The sequence below is a fragment of the Somniosus microcephalus genome, chromosome 13 (assembly GCF_052327205.1).
Source record: "Somniosus microcephalus isolate GS21.2 chromosome 13, FLI_Smic_1.0, whole genome shotgun sequence".
Classification (NCBI taxonomy): domain Eukaryota; kingdom Metazoa; phylum Chordata; class Chondrichthyes; order Squaliformes; family Somniosidae; genus Somniosus; species Somniosus microcephalus.
This window is the reverse complement of record NC_140999.1, coordinates 27825227-27852902: the sequence shown is the minus strand read 5'-3', so window position 1 is coordinate 27852902 and position 27676 is coordinate 27825227. Positions and strand designations below refer to the sequence as shown.

The window sequence follows — 27676 nt, the reverse complement described above, 5'->3', positions numbered from 1 at the left end:
CAGTAAAAAAAAAATTAAAATGCAACTTACGCCTCTTCTGGCCTTGATCCTGCTGCCAGGTTTTGCTCTGGCACCATGCACGATTCTCCATTAAAATCGCAATGGGCTCTGAATTGCATCGTCAGAATCTGACTTTTGAATATTCATGAAGCATCCACCGGTCTACTGTGGGCGCCTTTCCCATGACCCGAAATGGTGGGGTTATAATAGCAGCAGGCGCAAAATTGTTAGGAATGCGTTCGTACCTGATCACCATTTTAACCGCCCCCACCCGCCACCCGCTCGCAAGTTCGCATGGGTGGCGGGGTTAAAATTGGGGCTTAAGTGCATGTAATAGTAATCATGTGGAGCATAAACAACTGGCATGGACATGTTGGGCCGAATGGCCTGTTTCTGTGATGTAAGTATTTTGTAACTTGCAAGTATTAAACAATGTAGGAGAGCCGTCCAAATTTGTAAACGTTTTGCTTTTGATTTGCAACTACATTGGGTTGGGAAACAGAGAGCATACAACACACCTGAGCAGAACACTGTCCCAGGATAATCTCACAGGAACAGTGTCCTTATTGATAAGAGATCCCAGCTACAGCTTTGTCGTCATTTACTCCGACCTACGCCCATTAGTTGCCTCTGTTACATTCTGCTTTAAAATCCTTCCGGTATGTTTGATTCTCTGGAGAGAGAGTCGTCACGGTACCAACTCTAATAGTGATGTAATATTAAATACAATTTAAAAGGAAAATGACACAATTATCCCTTTAAAGTTCTGTGGTTGATTTGTATTCACTATACATGCCCATACTACAGTGTGAATTTTAAGTTGTATGTGACATCTTCATGCTACAGTATTATTTTAGACTAAGATGTCAGCCAGTTGTGTCAGAAATGTAAATTATCCATGGAATAATATCAGTTAATGGAATAAGAATAAAGCATTAAGATGGCTTCAGCTTCAGCTTCAGGAAGGAGCGATCCTTAAATATTTGAGATCAATGAAATCTCTTAACACCTCAAAGCTGGACAGTTCAGCCCCTGTTTATAATTGCAGAAGCCCTCAGAGAGGCGCACGCAGGCAGAGATTTGGTACAAATTTGCACACTGCCCGGTGTCAGCAGAAGAGGGAAGAAATATTGGAAAAAAACGGAATGCCCTAAAGAGGTGACAGAGAAAATCATTGTGGGCATTTAAAGGCCAGCGGTAGGGATTTATCTTTACTGCAAGTCTCCAGAACGTGCTGGTCGATTTACGCCACTCCACCGTTTGCTTCACACAAGTGTCATCTCGCCCTTAGCCTTCCCGTTATTTTTAAGTACCTGCTGGATTTGCACATTAGTTGCCCATTAAACTTGTCGCAGAAAGTTAGGACTCATAATTAATAGTATACGTACCTTTTTAACGTGATACTTATTAATGCAATGCCAATCAATCTCTCCAGCCCAGAAAGGGAACAATTTAAACTGTTGGGTATCATTCCTGCATGTAGTAAATTGTTAGAGATTTTAAAAATGTCAAATTTTTATTTAAAAAAATGTTTCTCTTACTTTTCCTTTCTCTTTTTTCTCTTTCCTAATCCAATCTTTCTTTCACTCTCTTTATTTCTCTTTCCGTACCTGATTTGATTCTTAGTCATCCTCCTTCTCTGTCGTTCCTCTGTTTCTTTCTCAATCCTTAAATATCATTGGCTAAGGAGATACACTGTTGGTCCCATTGCTCACTAAGGTCTCAGATACCCCGTTGCCCTCGCTGCACCGTTATCAGCTCGCATTTCCAGCAAGTTACAGCGCAAAAACATTTTGAGCTGAAGGGTGCAGGAAAAAGTCTATGCCCCTCTCCTGCAAGATTCGGCCCATTATCCAAATATCATTGAAGATAGCCACAAAATTCAAACTCGCGGCTGGTAATAACTATATTGCACAAACATCAAGGTGTTAACACAATGATCATCCAGGCTAGCTCCTCCCCAAGGAGAAGGAGTAGCAATGAATCTACTAGTCAATCGTTAGAAACTGAGGAGAGGTCCTAATCATTGCCTTCCAAGTGTCCTGATGAAGTCCATCCAACATTAACTGAAAAAAATGATTCTCAAACAATAGTTTTTTCTTGCCATTATAAAGGAGAGTATTGAAAAGGTATGTGGGAGAGTCCAAGAATCCAAGGCATAAGTTCAGACATAGATCCTTAGTTTTCTAACTCCAGAACCATGTCTAGGTTGAACCTGCTCAAAGCCTCTTTTGGGAATGGAGGAAATATTTCCTCGGGAGGTCTTCTGAAGTTAAGTAAAGCTCAGGGTCTTTCTAGCTTTCTGGCTCCTCATGATATGATTGTATTTTTATTTTATTCTGTAGGCAAGCAGCTCATGATTTCTGTAATAACAATTGGTAGCAGGCACATTTTTAAAAATGGTTTTATTCTCCTTTGTTGTCCTGGCTCAGTATTCTGTCTGTTTAGTACTTTGTGGACCCAAAGGTACAGACAGATCCATCCTTCATGTCTTACAAACACTGGAATTGAGTTTCCGCTTAATTCCATTCGTTATATCAGCGCTATCCGGGTGGAAGTGGCCGAACCACCGCAAAAGATTGGGGAATTTTAAATGTGAGTTACAACTAAACCACTTGTGTTCGGGTTGTCCGCAATCTTTTATGCTGGCTCAAGATTCAATTTGCCTGATTCAGGCCCCACCCACAAAGCTGGCCACGTCGCCAGATCGAGATTGCGAGATTCCACCGAATTTGTTGGTTCGGAAAGGGTCTTCAAATTGCACTCGCTATCTTAGGTGCACGTTTTATATGCTTCTTCATATCAAAACATATTGATTTGCTAAGAAACTGACTAGTGTACACCAATGAAACTATTAAATGGTTCAGTATAGATTTTAAGCCATTTTCAGTGATTTTAAATCTGGTTGCTCACAGGTGGTGGACTAGACAGCCTTATTAAAAATGCTTATTTTTGTCGATAAACCCATTTTCAGCTGTATTAATAAAACTGCACCACTGAAAGGTTACCACTCTTAAATACATCAAGGAATTACTTTTGAAAGAAAAACAATGATTACGTTGTGTTACGCTGCCCAATTGCGCTGGTTCATGGAAGATTTTACATTTGTGATGATGCAAATGAATTTTAGAGGAAACTTGAACTGTGACCTAACCAGCGCAATTTCAAATGCATTTTGGTTGCAATTTCCTGATTGCGCCCAAAGCAGAAACTCTACCCCTTTGTCATCCTTATATGTATTTATGAACCACAAGCTTTTCAACTATGTAGAATTTGGTCTGTTCATTCATGATAAAGACCTATTTCATACTTTGGATACCTCAATAATAGCAAACAGTGGTGTAAATAATCCCACTGTCTCCTTCACTTTTGTGTATAAAATATCAAAGCAAAGTGATACCTGACGAAACATATGCAAGAGTTCACATTTGCCTCTAAAAGCAATTATGTCCTGCTGTCATTTTGTGTTTTCTGTCAGTTTGAGTCTGGTAAGAAGCAACGTCCTGTATTGCATTTTCAAACGATTGTTACTTTCTTCCACAAGAAGGTCATCAATGAATGCAGTAAAAATAGCATTGTACCTGTGTAAAGGGAAATCAATGGAAGCCATTCAGAACACTTGACGGGAAATGCAGCACAAATTTCATTATTAGTATGTTTTAAATTTAATCTTTACAGGAAATTTAAAATAATAATTTTTAAAAAATCACCAAATGCTTGTTTCAAAATGGGCAGTGGATGTTGATAGTAGAATGGGTTTAGCTTCAATTGAAATGCTCAGTAGAATTTTTTCTATTCATCATTGAAGATTAATGATCCGTTTTGATTTTCCTGGAATCCATGTTCTGGAGTTCATCAAAGCAATGGGAAAGTAATAGTAGAGAAAAGATCAGAATTTACAGTCGAGTTCACATGTGACCCAGTGCACTTTCAATGCAGCGTCTCCTTGCAATATATTTATACCTAAATCTCAATGGTGCACAGCTTTCAGGTCATATAGTCACTTCCACTCTCCATCCCCTCAGTCTAAAGGCATCTCAAATGGCGATTGCTGAATCAGTGCTAACTGCTGCCAATTCCAAAAGCCGTTTTGTGATGTGGAGATATATTCACTGGGAGTGTGTTAACAGCTAATGCCACCTGTGAGTATTAGTAGTCATCAGAGGAAGGAAATCTTTTTGTTTGCTATAAATAACTTTGATCTCTGAAGCACCCAACTTGGATTGGGTGCTTCAGAGTAATGTTCTTAAGCATTACCCCACCCTCTCACTACATTAGTACTTCTGTTACTTCCAAGAAAATGGTTGTTTAGCAGTGAAGATTCCAGCGTGGTTCAAGTGGAAAAGCTGAGGATATTTTATGATAATATGATGATGAGACAATATGGTGATTTGAATCTATTAGGCACTTACTTGGTCACAATGGCTAGGATTTGCAGGACATTGTGGAGGAGCAGAGCTGCTGACACACACTGATTAGGAAGATTAAATGGTGGCAGTTCTGTGCTTAACGGCCTCCCTGTCGCTAATGTATGCCATTGAAACAAGCCTGTATGAAGGCCTTCTGCTATTTGTCTAACTTTTTCACTAATGTAAAAGGATAAAATTACATCTGTGAATCAGAAGTCAATCACTGTTCAAATGTAGAAAACTATGAAATGAATTTGTACCACCAAGATAAATTTATTAAAAATTAGGTTTAGTTTTACTTTCATTTATTGCAAATATGTGTATAAATGTGAGGAAAGTAAGATACTCCTCTCCACTTTATGGACACAGCAGCAATTACTTCCTGGTCAGTCTCGGTGAGGGTCGTGGAAAGCAAAAGACATTGGTTGTCCATAAATCCCAACTGTAACACCAGAACTCCAATCTGACTTTTCACACGCTATCGCTACAATCTTGTAGACCAATGCTGCCAAAATGGTGTCGCTTAGCGCTGAACCTGAGGCTTGCTTTTCATGAACTGAGAATGGTCTTACACTAGTTGAACTGGTTTCATTATAACTATCAAAGAGGCTTATAGTGAACACATTTGTGCCAGTTTTGAACAGCTTTGGGTTTTGATAAGCTGGCTGCAAAGCTGAGATCCCGCCAGCAGAAAGAGCAACTCTTTCATTCGAAAACTACCTTTTCTCACAATCCAGTGTAAATGGCGTTTTTAGCAATCACACCTTGCAGCTTGTTTGACAGAAAGCTTTACGGCCAATGCTAAGGAAAGCACAGGATGATGAAGAAATGGTGTTAATATAACAGCAATGGTGAACCGATTTCTACCTGAAGCTTGTGGACATGTCATCACTTATAGCATAGTGTGTTCATACTCTGAAGCATTGTGGGTAATACATCAAAAATTCTGGAAGCTGAAAAAAGGGGATCAATACCAGCCTGAGGATAATGAGAAACCATAAGCGAGATACAGTTTTTAGTCCTAATGTTACTACATTGTATTTTAACAGCAAGACGGTGAGAATCAGGAAAACGGCGAAACAAAAATGTGGGATATTACTGTCATCTCAACGGCTGCGAAATTGCTATGGCAGTGAGCCAATCAATAGGGCTGTTTCACCATGTGCAATTGCATCAGTTGGATAGCTATTGACTGGAATCAAGATCTATATCTGTATTGAAATGACTTGCTTGGATTAACACCCAGCTAAAAGCCTGATCAAGGCAGTTTGTGACCAATCCTTTAGCATAATTACTGGCACGATACACTTCCTGCACTGAGTGCTAGGCCCGAGCAGAACCATCACACTAATAGCAAATATTTTAGGTTTTATTGTTGGTTTTCAATGTGTAATTAGTTCAAATGTAAATAAAAAAAGTGCTTAATTAAGAATTTTAAAAAGGGCACACGCGACATTCAGGAACTGTACCGGTTTACAGTAGCATCATAAAATCGATTCGTGCAATCTAAATTATCTTTTATAATGGACGACTGTGCAAAAGCGTATTTAAATATATGTTTTTTTTGTTTAAAAGCTATCGGTATCTGAGCTGTACAACAATCTTTATCCATTAATGGAAATGATAGATGGACATGATACATTATTCAGAGAGATAGCATCCTTTTATTGTTGACTACTCTTCTACTTCATACAGTCATCATCTCCTTCAACAAACTTTAGCCATATGCCTATCATCCCATTGAAAGATCAGCCTTTAGCCACCATTTACACAGTACAATATCACATCAAGCACGCTTATTACTCTTCCCTGCCTTCCGCTGACTTTACTTCAAAATACATTGATGGCTGGATGTCTTATCTTTGGTTATTGGTTTTCTGGAACTCTATGACAAAACAATTAGCAATGTTTCCAAACATTCAATTTAACAAACAGTAAGATTTTCTCTTGTGGTCTTACTACCTGCATCAAAAGTTTGCTAACATATGTTAAATTAATAAAATCAGATGACGTGTTACAGAATTATGGTCCTTTAAAGTTCATGATCTGAGCAGTTCGTCAGTCAAGTTTAAAAAAAATATAGGAACAAGTTCATTCTGCCTCACACTATTAAACATTTGACAGAAGAGAATATTTAAAATTTACTACTAAATTATAGAAGTCACACCTTGGTTTAAAGTAATTATGAACCAGGATTATAGAGTTCCCGTGGGCCCAATCTCATTATCCAAATCTCTCTGTTAACCAAACTCTGGGTTCATCTGCAATGTGGTGTACATGGCCAGGTCAATGAAAAGAAATGCCTTTCAGTTACTCGCCTTCTTGTTTAGATGAACGAATATGTTGCACCTTCTATTCCTGGGAAAAATAGAAAGGTATCTATGTTGTAGTCACTTTTCAAAATTTATTCTCAGGATATAGGCATCGCTGGCAAGGCCAGCATTTATTGCCCATTCTTAGTTGCCCATGAGAAGGTGCTGCTGGTAGGCCTTCTTCTTGAACCACTATAGCCCGTGTGGTGAAGGTACTCCCACAATGCTGTTAGGTAGGGAGTTCCAGGATTTTGACTCAGCAACGATGAAGGAATGGTGATATATGTCCAAGTCAGGATGCTCTGTAACTTGGAGGGGAACTTGGAGGTGATGGTGTTCCCATGTACCTGCTGCCCTTACCTATCTAGGTGGTGGAGGTCGTGGGTTAGTGAGTTGCTGCAACTAAGACAATCTGATTTAAGGTATCAATGCACTGTTTTCCAGATTCATTGTCAATGACTACTATAGGGCACTTTGAATTGTTACTAAAGAAATATTATATTAAGAATGTATTGTACTTGGTGTGTTTTAATTTACAAATCTTAGTCTTCATTTCTAGAAATAGCATTGCTGACTTTTAATGTGTTTAATTTGTGTGACAATATATTTGCTCATTCAGTTTGCAACTTCTACTCATGCTGTTTTTGGCATCTTTTTATCTTTGTGTAATAAATTAAATACAATGTAGACATTGTATAATTCAGAGAGCAGAATCAGAAAGAAAGAAAGAATGAGCTTGCACATTTACATCATGCTTTTCATGTCCTTGGGATCGCCAAAGCTCTTTGCAGCCAATGGGTGAAAGGAACAATAAAACCCATTGTACCAGAATTGATATGACCAGTCTGGTCAGTTCGGCTTCATTTTTTTGATGAAGGCCCACTGGCACAGGCCCAATACCATCCCATGATCAGAACCATGAAAGGATAAAGAGGGTTGACTTACGTTATAATTTCTTTATTGCAATACACCTATCCCTTTAAACTGAGTGATACCACACATGCAAGGACAGAGAATTTGTTAACTTATTTATTTTTGAGCATGTGTCTAACTATTAACAAATCATGATGAATGTCTCCATCCATTTTGGGATTATATCATTCGATGGTTGCTAGCAGCTAGCCTTGACCAATGCATGCCGATGAGTTTTACCAATGTAAAGTTCGATAATGTGGGGTCCTGGCTAGTGCATGGTGGGAGGATGTATCTGTGCACCTAGAATCCAATGGAGAATTCATCTGTGTAATGGTTCTTCAGTGATGGGTTTGCATCTGAGTTTCTGGTGGTATAATGGGAGGTATGCCAGATATTTCAAATCCTAATTCAAATCCCTTAAATTCAAAGTCAGAACCTCAATACTGATCCATGGGCTATGATGGTCTTTAAGTGTAACTATTACCACTGTAATATCAGTGGAGGGGTGGGTCTGGCTTGGTGAGTGTAGAGCTATTTTGAAAGTATACGATTTAATCAAACACAATGAAGATATATCGACAGATTTGATTAAATAACCAGTAGTAAGTTAACCATCAATGGAGACAACATTGAACTAACACTATGATAGGAGCAGCTAACTGTAGGGAGATAACAGGGTTGAATTTGGGTGAGGGTCCTCCCAATCTTTCATTGTAACTTTGGTGGAAGATCTGCGGAAATCCCGGAGAAACAACGTAAAATGCTATTTATGCTGTTACTCCGGGATTTCTGTTGATCTTCTGCTAGAGTTACAGCGAACGATCAGGAGAACCCCAGCAGAAATTCAATGCCAACATTTTTATTCAGTTATCTCTTGTTCCAAGAGAAACACTTGCTGCCTCCATTAATCTGACATTGTTTCTACTTTGGCAAGCAGATCCATCTGTAGGTAGGCACTGCATGGTCTTTGTGAGGAACCCTGGACTTGTGTACTCTTGACTCCAATCTCAGCCACTGAAATGAAGCAACACGAACCATGACAGCACTTGCCACTCTTGTCTCGCTCTGGGCTGGCACGGGTTTCATTTCTACTTAATGAATGCTTTCAAATTGTTTATTGTTTTGGAGATTTATAACCATCAGCAGTCAGTCTGTAGGGTGGAATGAACTGTTCTTTCTATATTCTTTGTAGTCTTCCTTTGTTGTGATGTAGTAATCTCATCCTACCCCTTATGGTCCTTGATTCAATCAAGTAAGTTTAATGAAGATTTAAATACAATTCCTCAACTCAGGAAAGTTGACTTCCTGGAATGTTGCAATTTGCAAAATCAAGTGTATAATCTATTCATATATAATATTGGATGCACCTACTACTTCTATAAGGAACAGCAACATGACTGTCCCAAGGTAATAACATCCAGATGTGGTACAAACAAACAAATGCATTCCACTCAGAAACATTCAATATTTGATAAACCTTCCTGCTTCTATTGCTGCAACAATGTCACCCAGCAATATACTTTCAAGAAACAGAGAAAAGAGAGGAGATAATGTTCTTGAAGAGAAATGGTGAACTTTTCTGATATTATCTATTGAGTTCTATATACTTTACATTGGTATTACATTTTGGTAGCTGAAAGGAAGATGATTGTGGTGGTTGAAGGTCAATCATCACAGTCCCAGGACATCGCTGCAGGAGTTCCTCAGGGCAGTGTCCTAGGCCCAACCATCTTCAGCTGCTTCATCAATGACCTTCCCTCCAACATAAGGTCAGAAATGGGGATGTTCGCACAGTGTTCAGCGCCATTCACAACTCCATAGATAATGAAACAGTCCATGCCTGCATGCAACAAAATGTTCAGGCCTAGGCTGATAAGTGGCAGGTAACATTCGCGCCACAGAAGTGCCAGGCAATGACTATCTCCAACAAGCGAGAGTCTAACCACCTCCCCTTGACCTTCAATGGCATTACCATCGCCGAATCCCCCACTATCAACATCATGAGGGGGTCACCATTAACCAGAAACTTAACTGGACCAGCCACATAAATACTGTGGCAACAAGAGCAGGTCAGAGGCTAGGTATTCTGTGGCGAGTGTCTCACCTCCTGACTCCCCAAAGCCTTTCCACCATCTACAAAGCATAAGTAAGGAGTGTGATGGAAGACTCTCCACTTGCCTGGATGAGTGCACCTCCAACAACACTCAAGAAGCTCGACACCATCCAGGACAAAGCAGCCCACTTGATTGGCACACCATCCACCACCTTAAACATTCACTCCCTCCACCACCGGCGCACCGTGGCTGCAGTGTGTACCATCTACAAGATACACTGCAGCAACTCACCAAGACTTCTTCGGCAGCAGCTCCCAAACCTGCGACCTCTTCCACCTAGAAGGACAAGGGCAGCAGGCACATGGGAACACCACCACCTCCAAGTTCCCCTCCAAGTCACACACCATCCTGACTTAGAAGTATATCGCCGATCCTTTAACCTCGCTGGGTCAAAATCATGGAACACCCTCCCTAACAGCACTGTGGGAGTACCTTCACCACACGGACTGCAGCAGTTCAAGAAGGCAGCTCACCACCACCTCCTCAAGGGCAACTAGGGATGGGCAATTGCCAGCGACGCCCAGATCCCATAAACGAATAAAAAAAAAGTCAGTCACGAACTGATATTTTATGCAGTTTACACAAGATGCTTCACATTTAAATCACAAATAGGCCAGGAAGCCTTTGCTGCTTTCTTGAGTTCTACAGTTTTTCTACTGTTTACATGTACTGAACAATAGCGTTTGCCTGTTAGATGAAGAAAAATCAACCATGATCGCATAATTCTAAAAAATGGCAATTGATTTAGAACCTTTTAGATAAAATTCTATCCGCAATATTCTTTTGTTAAAAGAATAGTCTTTGATGCACAGTTTTTTAAATGTACTGTAAAGAAAATTTATATTCATGCATCTGTAAAATAACAGAAAAGGCACCAGGGATATGCAAATTATACAACAACAACACCTTCAACGTAGTAAAACATCCCAAGGTGCTTCACAGGAGCAATATAAAACAAAATTTGACACCGAGCCACATAAGGAGATATTAGGGCAGCTGAGATAGATTTTAAAGAGCGTCTTAAAGGAGAAAAGAGAAGTCGTGAAGCGGAGAGTTTTAGGGAGGGAATTCCAGAGCTTAGGGCCTTGGCAGCTGAAGGCACGGCCGCCAATGGTGGAGCGATTGCAATCGGGGATGCTCAAGAGGCCAGAATTAGAGGAGCGCGGATATCTCGGAGGGTTGTGGGGCTGGAGGAAATTACAGAGATAGGGAGGGGCGAGACCATGGAGGGATTTAAACATAAGAACATAAGAAATAGGAGCAGGAATAGGCCACTTGGCCCCTGGAGCCTGCTCCGCCATACAATAAGATCATGGCTGATCTTGGGCTCAAAGCCACTTCAGTGCCCGCTCCCTATAACCCTTCACTCTCTTGAAAACAAGGATGAGAATTTTAAAATCGAGGCGTTACTTTACCGAGAGCCAATATAGGTCAGCGAGCACAAGTGATGTTGTATCCTAAAACAACAGACAGCGGTTACATTTTACAATAATCCCCTCATTATGACATTTATTTGTATCGTCCCTATAAGAAAGATTGGTGAAAAGGCTACTTTTTTTCAATCTTTGAATTTTCTCCAGCAGGCACTCAAACCTGTTTTTATCTTTGAATTTCCCCTCCACCTTGCTATTTACATGTATAATGAGCTGCTGAGAAACATGAATTGATGTTTCCATAGCCGGTGTACAAGAAATGCTGCTGATCCCCAGAGTGTCCCTGGAAATAACTGGAGAATCCGACAGGAGAAAGTGGGAGTCGGTTTCTTGTGACATTGTTGGGAAGCTTCAAAGATTAAAAAATGGCCTTTGATGCAAAAGTCACTGTTTGAAGCTTTGAAGGAAGAGAGCCATGTCCCTGCCCCACTCCTCGCTTCTTTGAGGTTTTCTTGTATTAGTTAAGTGCTGACAAATTGGTGGTTCTTCCTATTAGTTTTACGAGTTGCAAAGTGGATTACACCTCAGCAATCAGTTCATATGCAGCTCTGCACAAATGCAAATCAAATATATAAGACTTTCGGAGAGTAATGTGTATAAAATAATTACTTCTAATTTTGTTACGTCACTAATGTATTGGAAAAAAGTTTTTCAAATAAACTTGCAGAAATTAGTTTTTGTAAATATTATAAGCAGACCATAAATATTAACTTCAGTTAAAAGTGCTGGCATTACATTTTGATTCCAAAGTGAATAGGAACACATTTCACTGCCTAAAGCTGAAGGCTGTTATTGCATAATCAAAATCACTTCTTTAACTCATAATAGCATATTAATCATAGCACCAAAAATGCTGTTGATACATATTTTGTTATAACTTTGAATTAAAATGTTTCTTAAAAATGAAAGACATTTTCGCCCATTTTCACAAGCTATGCTCTGTAATGTTGAGAGCAGTTATCTCCATTCTATTGTCCATGGATATTAATGAATGGACTGGCTCATCAGACCCTCGTCAATTTTCATGACCTTTTTCATCATATTCTATTCTGTTCCTTAAAGAATTGGGTGAACATTTTACAGCCTTATTTACATTTTTTTAAATCTTCATTCCGTTTTATTTGCAGTCATTGTGGGACAGTGAAAGTATTGTCGGCATTCAACATATGGCTGGTGTGTGTACGGAATGTAGATGTGGCGCCATAGGCATATAGCAGACTGGCATTCGGATTGGCACTCCTAGCTTTGATTCTTTACAGCAGGTTGAAAGCAGTTTACATTGGCTGAATGTGAATCAATGTACCGCAGAGTCAGGTTCACTAGTGGTGTGGGGGTAGGAGATTTGCTGCCCCGCACAGGATACAAAAGTCAATAATTGACACCATCTCGGCAGTGCATTTTAATTTGCAACTGATATGAATTCAAATGAAATATGAATTTCCAGCTAACAGCAGCAGGGAAGACGTGCTGAAACAAAACAAAATGGCACATTGTCATTTCAACAGTTTGGACATGCAGCTTGTGAAGACAGCGGAGGTCTCTCTCAATCTGATGACTGTAAAATCTGAGTGTTATTATCAGATAAAACTGGTTAAAACCTAGATATTCATGCTTAGCCGATGCGTGTTCTGCAAGGACTCCACTGCGTTATTTGTTGATACGGAAAATGAGCTTGAATTCAGCAGTTGAGCAGAAATAATCGTATCCCTGGATTCTTCACTGATTAGCTCACCCCTGGCTAGAATTAAAACACTCTGACCTACAGCCAATCTGCATTTGCATTGCTTGCCAGGTCGATTGGGTATTGATTCCGATTCCCTATCAGTGGTCAGTTGGGCTAATCAGACTTGCAGGGCTTCCACTCAGTGCTCTCTGAAAAGAAAAACCGAGCTGATCTTTGGGTACTTTCACCTTTCCCCCCCAGTGTTCATAGACACTGCTACAGGCAAAATCAATACCGCATGGAGACAGGAGGGGAATATTTTTAGCTCCTAATTGGGAAATGTGCTTTGACAAGTCCCAGGGAGTGTGAGAGAAAGGGCTTTGTTCGAATACAATAATTTGCTGTTGTTGTAGACCCATAAAATATATGGAGAAATATGCTTTAAAAAATTGTTAGGTTTGCCTCAATTGCCTGTTAGACTGCCGTTAACATATACCGATTATTAACCATAAAATGTGAATTATGTTTTAAGAAATTGTGAGATTGACTTAAATTATTGGAGAGAAAAAAATCAATTTTTTTCATTAGTGCAGTATTTAGTATGTCATATATAGGTTTTATTTTAATATTTCACCGGGCTAAATTAGAATTGTATAAAATATCCAACATAACAATCTTATTAACACTTGTACATGTAATGGTCATATTCTATGTAGGATATGAGTATTCTAATTTCAGTGGATTTTCCTTTACCTTGCCTTGCTCGTCATGTCAAAGTTGTATGTCAAACACGTAATTTTTGATGTTTATAGAGAGAAAAAAAAATCAATGAAGCTGCATTAAAAACCCAACCATTGCCTAAATTGAATGTGAGATCCAGATTTGCAAAACAAAATATGACAGGAGAAGCAAGGTGCGTTAAGCAAAAGATTAACAAGCTGTTAAAAAAGATTAATGTGTTAGGTTCTTCTACGGGGAAATATGCATGGAGCCTCACTACACCTATAGTAGCAGTAGCACTGCAAAAATTCAGGATGACTATTTGTATTATTGATTACTCATTGATTACTCATGTACTGCTAATATCACACATATGTAAAAAAAATAAAAAAATAAATGGTTTTCAGTTTGACACTTTACACTGCAAACACTTCATTTCATGTTAATTACACTTCCTGAACATTCTATCCTGTCAGATGGTGACCTTCAACTACAGGAGGAACAGGGTGTGAAAAGGTCAGCGGGGACTTTATGATTGTTGCGAGCATCCCTGCTGACCCTCTGAATAACCACTTGATGCAGTATTCCGTCCCTTTGCACGATGGCCACAGACTTAACATGAGACAAAGATCTCAAGCGACTATAATTGTGGATCTTAGGAGGCTGGTAACTAATGTTATGGAAATCCATATGGCTTTGCAACCAAGGGAGGCCTTCTTCAGGGTATTTTTTAACGGGAACAGAATTTGGAGACATTAAATGAACCGAAACAATCAAAGACTGAAGCTTTGGGTTTCCATTAGGTCCTGGTGTCTCATGTTTCTCCTCAATCTATGGTCCTACTTCATGCTGAAAGAGCACTGTGAGTGATATGTTTTCTGACTTTGGTATCCAAAGGTAGAGAACACAAAAAATCCAAGGTTTTTCTTACCAATGTGACTTTTGACACACAGATTGTGAGTCATGACAATATTCTTCCTTCTAGTGTAGTATTCAATCTATATATGAGTTTGTACTAAGGACATTAGAGGGCTGTCATCCAGGGATAGGTTATCCTCTGCTTTATCTTGGCGCCCTGTTCCAAGTGGGTCTTTTACCCCGTTTGTATATTTAAATAGTGGTATTGTTATCTATCTGGTGACTTTACTCTTCCCTTACATTTTTCAAATGCTTTATATCACCATGAAATTTAAAGCTTAGACAAACTATCTGATGTACAACTTCCAGGTAATGGACATGCCAATGAACTCATCATTTTACTTTCTTTAACATGTAAGAATAATATTGATCAGAGAGTGATCAGAGACTGATGGGGCAGCACTCAAAATTTGAGTTGGGCGGTAGCGCAGATCAGGCAATAGTGAATCAACAGTCCATTTTACTCGCCGCCTGATTTTCCTTTACACAATGGTAGCCAAATAATTCCATTCAGTAGCGTAATTTTTTTTAAGGATCGCAGACGACCAAAAACAACAACTTGCATTTATATAGCAGCTTTAACATAGTAAAACATCCCAAGGCGCTTCACATGAGCGTTATCAGACAAATTTGAGATCGAGCTACATAGGAAGCTATTAGGACAGGTGACTAAAAGCTTTGTCAAGGAGGTAGGTTTTAAGGAACATCTTAAAGGAGGAGAGAGGGGTAGAGAGGCGGAGAGGCTTAGGGAGGGAGTTCCAGAGCCTAGGGCCCAGGCAGATGAAGGCACAGCCACCAATGGTAGAGTGATTAAAATCAGGTATGCTCAAGAGGCAGAGGTCTCGGAGGGTTGTAGGGCTGGAGGACATTACAGAGCTAGGGAGGGGCGAGGCCATGGAGGGATTTGAAAACAAGGATGAAAATTTTAAAATCGAGACTTTGCTGGACTGGGAGCCAACGTAGTTCAGCGAACACTGGGGCGATGGGCGAACAGGACTTGGTGCGAGCTAGGATACGAGCAGCAGAGTTTTGAATGAGTTCAAGTTTATGGAGGTTGGAAGATTGGAGGCTAGCTAGGAGACCATTAGAATAGTCAAGCCTAGAGGTATCAAAAGCATGGATAAGTGTTTCAGCAGCAGATGAGATAAGGTAGAGGTGGAGATGGGCGATGTTACAGAGGTGGACGTAGGCGGTCTTAGTGATGGAGCGGATATGTGGTCAGAAGCTCATCTCAGGGTCAAATAAGATGCCAAAGTTGAGAACAGTCTGGTTCAGCCTCAGAAAGTGACCAGAGAGAGGGATGGAGTTGGTTGCTAGGGAACAGAGTTTGTGGTGGGGACCGAAGACAATAGCATCGGTCTTCCCAATATTTAGTTGGAGGAAATTTCTGCTCATCTATGTCTGGATGCCAGACAAGCAGCATGACAAATCAGAGACAGTGGAGGAGTTGAGAGAGCTGGTGGTGAGTTGGGTGTCATCAACGTACATGTGGAACCTTTTGCTTTTTTTTACCAGGCCATTTGAGACAATGTTTAATTTTCTTCAATATGAAAAGTGTCAGTATCAAACATCTGTTCAGGCATAGCACGTGCCAGGTAAAGCTCGCTTTACGTTACCCTAGCAATAGGTTAGAAATTCTTCATTGTGTTACATTATCCTACAGGCAATGTCATGTAATCACTGACTGTACCTTTGGGATAAATGTATGCATGACAGAGTTTCTACCCAAATCTGCTTTGATCTTAACCTCAGAAGAACATGTATCAATGTGTGCTCATACTTGCTTGTTGTAAATATGTTACATTTTAATTTTGTTTCCTGAAACAATCTTATTGTAAAAAAAAACTTAATTTCATGCATAGCCCAAACTAAATTAATGAAAATATTCTTTTATTTCTCCGCCGATGATTTTTCCTTATCCAGCTCTTCGTACCGGCACCAGAAGGCATCACCATCTTGAAGGCGAGTGAAAATGTTGAGGAAGACAATGCGGCATCTGGCAAGGTGGAACAGACCACAGTGCTGCTGAAATGGAAGGATCCTCCACAGGACCATATATGGACAGGGGCAAACAAGTCAGAAGGTCTAGCACAAAAGACCAGAGCAACCATGGGTCAGGATGGTCTAAGGTGCTGCGATCAGATTGCAATATTTTCTGATGGCGTGGGTTCAAATATAATTTCTGACATACAGTTCTTTTCACTTTAAGAAAGAAAAATGCTTGCACTAACTAACTGTTTGCGTCCAGTGCTCTGTTTAAGATAATTGCACTAAAATGGAAATCTTAAATTATTGAGATATATGAACTTTAATTCTTTCAGATTTGTTATGAAATACTATATTTTGTGGAGTGCTAACTGTACACAATGTATATAAAAATATAATGTAAATTATCACTAATGTATTTTTTTTGTTAAATGCCATGTAAGGAAGTTTTGTTGAAGTTAAATATCAGATTTATATATAAAAAAAAGACCAGAGCAAACATTCGCAACAGTTGGGACCTGTTCCTTCAGAAACACCCTGAGCATGCTGGAGGAGGACATTCACCTGTGTTTTCAAACCTTTCAAAATGTCCATGACACTGCAGCCTTGCAACATCCGGAGACAGAGTGAAATGGTGACATTACATTCTATCATACAATTTGGCTGAGCACAATTGGCAAAGCAGATTGGCAATAAATGGATGCTGCCATTCATGAATCCTTTGAATCCTCCGAAGGCCACTGTATGATATTAGCATCTTGCAGGTGTTACGGGCCAACATTCAGTTCTTTTGTGGCTGATATACCACCAAATCCACAGTGTGTCCCTGTGGATCCTTTCAATGATGTGTTCCCCCAATGCTCGCAGGTAGTCATGCATAAGAGAATAGGAGATTGAATTAGCTGTTAAAGTTGGAAGGATAAAGATAAAAAAGGGAGATGGAAGAGACAGAAATGAAAATCACTAAGATTATGAAGTCTAAGCAATAGCGACAACAATGATTATAAAGACTGAGGAATAGGGATTATCAGGGTTATAAAGACAGTCAAAAAGTAACATTTATGGACAGGCAGGAGAGTAAGAAATTGGATACAGCCCAGGAGAATCCATGCATCTGATTTGCAACTGTGATGTAATCATTATAAATTTATTAAAGGATAATTTTTAAGAAATAATACTGTGTAACATTCTTCTAATCTGCACATTTTTATATTTATACCAATGACACCAGACATCCATTGTGGCTTTGTCCCTTGGACCTCATAATTTTTATTTATTTCTAATAATCTCTCATGATTTCATTGTATCTTACATTTCTAGAAAGTGTTTCAAAGAAAATGAAAGATACACCTCACAAAATGTATTCCAATGGTTCAGCAATACATTGCAGATGTATATAAAGTATTCTTGTTGGTTTATACACTAGTCGCCTTATCCATCGTACCCAGACCTGTCCAAACATGTGCCCATATAAGTGCCTGTAATTAGTTCTCACCATTCACTATTTTAAAAACCATTTCACATAATCTTTCTGGAGCAACAATGAGATTAACTTGCTTGTAATAGTCAAGATAGGTTAAGAAATATTAGACAAAATGTAACCTTCTGTGGCTACCTATGATATTAACTCATTAGTAGAACAAAGCTAACAGTGATCTCCCATTTATATGTAGGTCATCCTTTTCCTTTTCAAAGTGGGGCAGAGATTATTACTGTCCAATTGATGCTCAAATACCATGTTTAATAGATTGAATGGGCAGTCTACAATACACCTCAAGGTGATAGTCACCTCTGGCCTATCTGCAGTCCTACTGCCCACTGTCCATCCATCAAACAGCCACTTGACAACAGTCTCTTCAACCATATTTCAGACAGTGAACATTATCTATTGATTTATTGACAGCAGCATGCCTGGGCCAAGAGCTGCGACTCAGGGAGCCTATCTGCTCTCTGCCAGCTTTCAGTCAGGGATTTAGCTCTCTCTTGTTATCTCAGTCTTGTGAAAATGGCTGCAACATCCCTGTTCAAAACTGCAAAGCAGACTGGGATAGGAACTGTTCCACTGTTTCAAATGAAATATTTCATTTTTGGTGAATGAACATTTTTCCATCACTTTGGATCCCGTGTAAACTCTTCCTGATACAAGAAGAAAAAGAACATTGGTTTTGACAGGATTTTACAATGTCTGCAGGTTTTTAATATCACAGAGCAAAGCATTGTCATGAACAGCTAGGTACGCAAGTACTTATATTGCCCTGTTCATCCTGAAAATGACATCCTTAGATTAGGAATACAGATTATTTTCTTGTGATTTTGCACATCTGATCTTTCCTCCTCGCTAATGACCTCGTTACCAATTACACCATTAACGTCATTATTTTCACCAAGCAACCGCGATTCTTCTCATTGCACATTCCCAGTCTCATCCATATTGCCTCGGGAGATACTGAGCGGAGGCCTGGCACCTCCCATGGCGGTGGCAGGAAAAGTAACGGGCCGACTACCCTGGAGACCCCGGTGACTGCTTGTAGAATAATACTGGCTGCAACCCTGGCAGCAAGTGTCCAGGCCATCAACAACAACAACTTGCATTTATATAGTGCCTTTAATGTGGTAAAATGTCCCAAGGCGCTTCACAGGAGCGTTATCAGACAAAAACTGACACTGCGCCAAAGAACAGGTGACCAATTGGAGATGTTTATAGCCGAAGACTTCACAAAGGGAAAAAGGAGGTAAATTCAATAAATTACCAAAAATTGGTCGTTATTTACATGTGATTTTTTTTTTAATCGAAATCATTTAAATAAGACAGTGTCCATACCATGTGGTGCCCATACTGTGTTAGATATATTATAATTAATTTTCCAGTGAACTCCCTCACCCCATCACACGACATAAAGCTATGCATCAAAAGCTGGCAACCGTAATGAAAGCAATTTACAAACTCATGCGGCGAAATTCAGATCAGAGGTGGGAAAGACCAACAAACAAAACATGCAAAATAAAGATTAGGAAGTGTGTTATCAATTTTTCTTAGAATCATACAATCTTACAGCACAGACTATAACTATATTAAACCCTAAGAGCTTCATCGGTGTGTCATTATAGCTCGTACACTTTATAACCGCCTCCATCACACTCCCCCGATCTTTAATATACTGGCTTATTAGAAAAATGTGTTAACTGATGTTTGTGGCTTGCCGGACCTAATAAAAATCAGACTGGGCAGGAGCCAGACCGTAGAGAGATGCACACAGATACACAGTTCCCTCTGCTGCTCTATTATACACATCCACTATTTGGACATTAAATCATCTCAACTGCCTCGGTGCTTATTCTTGAAAGTAAATACATTTTTTAAAAACACATTTTTCCTCTCTTCTTGACTGAAAACAATAGATGAAAATCAATACCAACCTTCTTCTTGCCATCGTGTCACATTCATCAAGCAATCTTTCAGGCCTCACTAACAAAAATGCATTAACTAATATACAACCTGTGAGTATAGTGGCTAAGGTTCGAACTTCACACCCAGCACTGGCTGACACTGAAACTCCAACTGAGATCCATAACCCAATTCTCTGTTTTCCCAGACATGGGAGAAGAATTGAAGTGAACAGTCAGTAAGGAAAGAAAAGGGAATAAAATATAGAAATGTATGAATTCTCAATATATGCAGTGACTATGAATTATTAGTTCACACACTGAAAAAGCTAAGTTTATAATATGAGAGATGGGGTGTTGCCCTTTTTAAAAATGTATTCAGCCACGACTTGTAGCTGATAAGAATACAGACAACTTACCTCAGGCAGATTGTATTATTTCATTCCAACTCTTTTAATTCAACTGATCTCCAGCACAAATTTTTCAGAGACAAACGTGTAATTTTTTTTTTACTTTAATATTCTGACTTTCTCAGCTTCTTTTTCCAATAAGTGATCGTTAATGAACTTTCATTAAATTGTGCCTATATTGAACTTGCAATTATTCTCTTGTGAAGACTAATTGGTGTATTATCTATACCGAGGTCTGCACACTAAGAATGGTTTTCTGTGAAAATAAACTGGAGGCAAAGATTTCTGGGTGGAGAAGGAGGCTGAGTTTAAATCCATTTTGTGATATTATGAAATCTTTGTACTGCCTAACCTCCACAGTTCTCATAAAGAGGCCCTGTGTTGAAGTGGAGAGATAGCCTTCCCTGGGCCACCGGTGGAACCATATTCATCACTAGCCTCTGAGGAATCTGATGCACAGGCCATCTCTGCCTCATCAGATGAGACAAATACCCACCCTCGTAAGATTGGCATATATCAGACACAAACTCCGCCCTCATCAAACTTCCAGATGTCAGATACATACCCCACCCTCATCAAAGTGCCAGAATGCAGATTAGCAGAGATCAGGCAAGTGGAGAGTATTCCATTACACTCCTGACTTGTGCCTTATAGTTGTTGGAGAGGCTTTGGGTTGTCAGGAGGTGAGCCACTTGGTGCAGAATACCCAACCTCTGACCTGTATCTAGTGGTCATGGCATTTATGTGGCTGGTCCAGTCGAGCTTTTGGTCAATGATGATCCCCAGAATGTTGATGGTGGGGGACTTGGTAGTGCTAATGCCATTAAATGTCAAGGGGAGGTGGTTAGGCTCTCTCTTGTTGAAGAATGTCATTTCCTGGCACTTGTGTGGTGCAGATGTTAACTTCCCACTTATAAAACCAAGCCTGGATGTTGTCCAGGTCTTGCTGCATGCGGGTATGGACTGCTTCATTAGAGGATTCCCCAATGATTCATAAGCAATCCAGGGCAGCCATTGGTAGATCCATGGTTAGACCTACTTACTAGCTGCAAGGTTGAATTGGCGGCAGGAGGATTGCTGCCGTGAGCAGTGTGCATCAAAGGAATACTGAATTGAAGGAAAATAACAGGGCAAAAAACAAAAGCACTAATGCACAAAGTTCCATTAATTAAGTCAAAAACAGCAGTCAGTATACAAGTCTCAATAATATACCAACCTAGCTATAAGCAATATAGTTTGTCAATGAACACCTTGTAGGCCTCCCAATGCCCATTTTATAAAGGCGGTCAGTGAATCAAGAGTTGTGCTGGAAAAGTGAATGGGGAATAGGAATAATACCAAGTTATGTTTATTGACAGATTTGTAGTGTGTAAGGCCAGCGCACTTATTTAGTGTGACATCTGTATTTTCCATCTGAGTTGTAATTCAGCTCTCTTTTGCATTGAGTATGTACCCATTTCATGTGCTGGCTTTATTAAAGCCTGAGATTTAAAGCAAAAATATAATTTTTTAAAACATACAGCACATTTCCAACTGCTTTTGGTTGAGCATCCATTTGGAATGGAGCAGTAATGGCTCAGCTTTATGATTGGTGAAGATTTGGCCATCACAGCAGAGCAAGGCGATGGAGATGTTTGAAAATGAAAACTAGGATCTTGAAATCACTCTGCTGGGACACAGGAAGCCACTGAAGCTTGGTAAAGATGAAGCGATGCAGGAATGTTTGAGCGAGAGAATTTGGGCTGTAGAATTTTGGATTAGTTGAAGTTTGTAAAGGGTGAGGCCAATATGGAGAACATTAGAAAGGGGTACAGTAGCATAGTGGTTATGTTACTGGACTAGTAATCCAGAGGCCTGCACCAATAATCGGGAGACAATAGTTCAAATGGAGCTGGGGAATTTAAATTTAATTAAATAAATCAGGAATTAAATAAATCTGGAATAAAAAGCTAGTATCATAAAACTACTAGATTGTCGTAAAACCCCATCTGGTTCACTAATGTCCTTTAGGGAAGGAAATCTGCCGTCCTTACCTGGCCTGGCCTATATGTGACTCCACAGACCCACAGCAATGTGGTTGGCTCTTAATTTCCCTGTGCCACTCAGTTGTATTCAAGAAGGTGGCACACCACCAACTTCTGATGGGCAATAAATGCTGGCCTTGCAAGCGACGCCCACACCCCGTGAATGAATAATTTTAAAAAAAGATCAGTCCTTGAAGTGATGTTGGTGTATCCACTCCCTCCACCACTGGCGTACCATGGTTGCAGTGTGTAATATCTACAGGATGCACCCTCACTGGAATGAGTAGTGGAGTTGGCTGTTATCAGCATACGTGTGGAAGCTAACCCTGTGCTTATGAATGATGTTGCTGAGGGGTTGTATGTGGATGATGACTAGGAGGGGATCCTGGGGCATACCAGAGGTGATCGTGTGGCCATGGGGGGAGAAACTGAGACAATGCAGTACTTTTTTTCTCTGTAGATATCTGTTTCCAATGATTTCAATCAGATGTTAAGCACACCTGATTTTAAATGAAAGCAGACACAGGACGCAGGGTTTAAAATTACAATGGCTTATCATTTCAATTTATTGAATAATAAAACTTTAATGTTTTGTGAACACCTTAAAATCTATTACTTTAACCTTAATTGTTAAAAGTATTTTGACCTTTGCTGCTGGGTTGCAAATGTATAGGCTCGGCAAGGAACCTACAAAATGACATTTGGCTACTTCCTTTCCGAGATTAAAAGACTTGCTAAATTACCTGGGCGTGTACACCTCACCTGTTCCTTCCTATTTTTTTATTTTCTGATAGAAAACTGAAGAAATTAATATCATCAGGGTGTTAGGTACCTGCCTAAAATCTAAACACTAACCCTCATCCCAAGAAAAGCATTCCCTCCGGGAAATAAAATATCTAATAAAGTTCAAAACAATAACCTGTGTCACCAAGATACTGTTCCCACTGGGAAACCAGCTCCCGAGCTACAGTTCCAAACAATAACCTGTGCCATCAAGGAAAGGTTTATTTCAAGGAAGTAACTACATTTTCCAAGAAATGTTTCAGAAGTATTTAATTGATGTCTTTGATATTTTTCTTTTTAAAACTTAGTTGAGTTAATGGCAATATTTAATTTATTGCTATGTATTATATATATATATGTATATACAGGTAGACTACCCTTTATCCGGACTTCCGAAAACCGAAACTCTCTAAAAACCGAAGGTTTTTTCGGTCAGTGTAAGTCGTGCGCACGACATGACCAGAGTGGCGCACGACTTACAGGCCTAGCCGGATAAGGGATAGTGTAGCATTTTTCCGCACTTCTGAAAACCGAAATCGCTCAGCGTAAGTGTACCAGCCTTTATCCGCACATCCGAAACCAGAAAACCTCTGAAAGCCGAAAGTGGAGCAAAGCATGACTTCTGAAAACCGAAATGCACACGACCACGACCCCCGCCGACCCCCACCCCCGACCCCCCGGCCGAACCTGACCACCACCGACCCCCGACCCCCACCGACCCTGACCTCCGACCCCCCCGCCGTACCCCACCCCCGCCGAACCCCACCCCATTTCGGATAAGAGATAGTGTACCAGCCTTTATCCGCACATCCGAAACCAGAAAACCTCTGAAAGCCGAAAGTGGCGCAAAGCATGACCCGACGCTGCCGATGCTTGACCCACGCAGGTGTTATGCTGCTCTGTGTGATATTTGCTGCTCTCTTAGATATTTGCTGCTATTTGCTGCTCTCTTAGATATTTGCTGCTCTCTTAGATATTTGCTGCTCTCTTAGATATTTGCAGCTCTCTTAGATATTTGCTGCTCTCTTAGATATTTGCTGCTCTCTTAGATATTTGCTGGCTTTTAACAATTTGTGAAAATGCTAAAAAGAGCTGCAGATACCCCAATGGGTAACAGTGAGAAGCAGAGAAGGAAGCATCACTCATTATCGATATCGCAGAAAGTGGAGTTATTGCAGAAGCTTGATCGTGGTGTGTCTGTGCGACATCTTACTGAAGAATATGGTGTGGGAAGTACCACCGTATATGACTTAAAGAAACAGAAAGACAAGTTGTTGAAATTTTACACTGACAGTGATGACCATAAACTAATGAAAATTAGGAAAACATTGCATAGGGCAAAAAATGAAGATCTTGACCGTGTGCTGATTGAGTGGATTCGACAACGCAGAGGTGAACGTGTGCCACTGATTGGTTTGATGGTCATGAAGCAAGCTAGAATATACCATGAAGAACTGAACATTGAAGTTGAGTGTGAATATTCAGAAGGTTGGCTGCATAAATTTAAGAAGCGTCATGGTATAAAATATCAAAATCTGTGGTGAAAAAGCTTCTGCTGATCATGAAGCAGCTGAAAATTACATAGATGAGTTTGCAAAAATAATATCGGATGAAAACCTCGGTCCTGAACAAATTTACAATGCTGATGAAACAGCTCTGTTCTGGCGCTACGTTCCTAGAAAAACATTAGCAACGGCTGATGAGAGTGCACCAGCAGGTTTTAAGGATGCTAAGGACAGGTTGACTGTTCTTGGGTGTGCCAATGCTGCAGGCACACACAAGTTAAAGTTGGTAGTGATTGGAAAAAGCCAACATCCGAGATGTTTGAAAGGTGTATGCAATTTACCTGTGCATTATTATGTGAGCAGGAAAGCATGGGTAACCAGAGGAATATTTTCTCACTGGTTCAATAACCACTTCGTACCAGCGACACGAGCTCATTGCAGGCAAGTTGGACTGGAAGAAAACTGCAAAATTTTATTGTTCCTGGACAACTGCTCCGCACATCCCCCTCCTGAACTTCTTGTGAAAAGTTATGTTTTCGGCATTAACTTTCCCCCTAATGTGACATCTTTAATACAGCCTTGTGACCAAGGAATTTTACGCTCCATGAAGAGCAAGTATAAAGACGTTTTTTTGAACTCTATGCTTGATGCAATCAACAGAGGCGAAGGAATCCAAAGCTTCCTGAAAGAATTCAATGTTAAGGATGCCATTTATGCAGTTGCTAATGCTTGGAACGATGTTGACAAACCAACATTAACAAATGCTTGGCACAGACTTTGGCCTTCAACGATGTTTCATGAAGATGGACCTGCAGATGGCGAGTTTGAAGGATTTCCTGTCAGTCAGGAGAAGATGATGATCTCAAACCTCCTCACTTACGCCAAAGGTTTATCATCCGAAAGTGTAAATACGTTAGAGGAAGCTGACATCGAAGAAGTGCTGAACATTGACAATGATGCACCTGTTGTGAATTCATTGAGTGATGGGGAAATTGCTGAAATGGTGTTAAATAAAGACAAGCATGAGGACAGTAGTGATGATGATGATGACATTGTGAACACAGGTGAAAAAATCCCCATAGGCGATATGGTGACAATGTGTGATCAGTTAATTGCTGGCCTTGAAAAACGTGCATTTACCAGTGAGCAAGAGATTATGCAAGTTTACTCAATTAAAGAGAGACTGCTTAGACAGAAACCAATGTTAATGAGACAGATGACACTGGAAGAAGTCTTTAAAAAGGCCGTCTGTCGTAGTCATGCTTCATCACTTGAGAATCCTGTTCCTGGCCCATCTTCAGATGTCCAACTCCAACCTGATGACAATGATGCCAACACTGATGTACCCTCTTCTCCAAGATCCTCAAGCCAGATGTAATGCTGCTTCATCACTTGAGAATCCTGTTCCTGGCCCATCTTCAGATGTCCAACTCCAACCTGATGACAATGATGACAACACTGATGTACCATCTTCTCCAAGATCCTCAAGCCAGATGTAATGTACCTTTATTGCATGTTTATGTACAGGTATTTAGCTTAGTTTGTACCTGTACATGTTTGAAGTTTTACTGAATGTTTTCCTTACAAATAAACTGTACTACAGTATTTATCCCTGTAACTACAGTATTTATAGTCGTTATTTTCGGATAAGGGATAGTGTATCCTTTATCCGCACTCCCGAAAACCGAATTACCTCTGAAAACCGAAGTGTTTTCGCGCACCTTCCGAAATCCGAAATTTTCCTAAAACCGAAACACGGCTGGTCCCGAGGTTTTTGGATAAAGGATAGTCTACCTGTATATGGAATAATATCAGTGTAAGCATTAAAAATGAACATTGAAACAAATTCATAATCTACATGATTAAAATTATGCTTTTAAGGTTTAATTCATTAATTGGACCATTTTGTGTTTGTGTTTTTCTTAATAAAAATTAAGTAGGTAAATAGAAAGGGATGAAGAGCTCTTGGGATCAATATTCCATGGGTCCCCCCACTATAAATCTAGAGAGAAGTTAGCAGAACTCCCAAGAAAATAGTGGAGACCCAGTTGTGCCAGCTCTCTTCCATTTCCAGGAGTTTCCTGGTTGCCTTTTAAGGAGCAGAACATCTGTTCACCCTTTACAAGGGAAATGATGTGGAGCCAGCGTTGGGAAATCCCGAAGCTGGGACTTCCAGCTCCTGGGCCTGGCATTTATGTGGTGACTGGTACACTGAGTGAGTGGAGGCGTACCAGCCAGCATAAGAGCTTACGTGGGCCCGACCAATGGGCCACAGCCCAGTCTGGATCTCTGCAGAATTTAAAATTGAAAAAATTTGGCAGATCAGCCCCACTGCTCATGGGGCCAATAGGTCAATCGCTGGTTATGGGGATGGTTTGGACAAAGCCCTCCTCCCCCACAGACACTGGAGTGTCTGGCAGGCATTGGACAGATGAGTATTGGAGATGCAGCCAAAGTGGTGCTTGCTCCTGCCTGACCCACGTAAATGAAGTATCCTCCTGCTGACCCCACACCTCTGACAGGCATCACCAGACATGATCCTGAGGAATTTTGGGACATCTTTATGTTCACATATGTCATAATTTTTCATATCGTGCCATTGCAAGGGAATTATAGACCAGTCAGTTTAACGCCGGTGGTAGGAAAAATAATGGAATCCCTACTAAAGGAGAAAATAGAAGAACATCTAGAAACCAAAAATATAATAATGAATAGTCAACATGGATTTCAAAAGGAAAAGTCTTACTTGACCAACCTTAGTGAATTTTTGAGGAGTTAACAGAGAGAGTAGACAATGGTAATGCAGTAGATGTGATTTATCTGGATTTTCAAAAGGCCTTCGTTAAGGTACCCCATAATAGACTGATGAACAGGGTCAGAGAATGCAGAGTCAGGGGACAAGTAGCAGAATGGATTGCTGACTAGCTTCAGGAAAGAAAGCAGAGAGTGGGAGTAAAGGGCAGTTATTCACAGTGGCAGAAGGTGGGTAGTGGTGTTCCACAAGGATCAGTGCTGGGACCACTGCTGTTCACAATTTACATTAATGATTTCGACTTAGGAATCAAAAACACAATTTCTAAATTTGTAGATGACACCAAAT

The 27676-nt window shown here is 40.1% G+C and overlaps 1 long non-coding RNA gene across 1 annotated transcript in view; it reads left to right on the top strand.

The window, feature by feature from the left end:
* The window catches only part of LOC147108164 (uncharacterized), a 188686-nt gene extending 171041 nt beyond the window's left edge, over positions 1-17645 (top strand). Inside the window, exon 3 of the long non-coding RNA XR_015080707.1 lies at positions 16408-17645. This is a non-coding gene — a long non-coding RNA (uncharacterized LOC147108164). The remainder of the gene's footprint in view (positions 1-16407) is intronic.
* The last annotated feature ends 10031 nt before the right edge of the window (positions 17646-27676 follow it).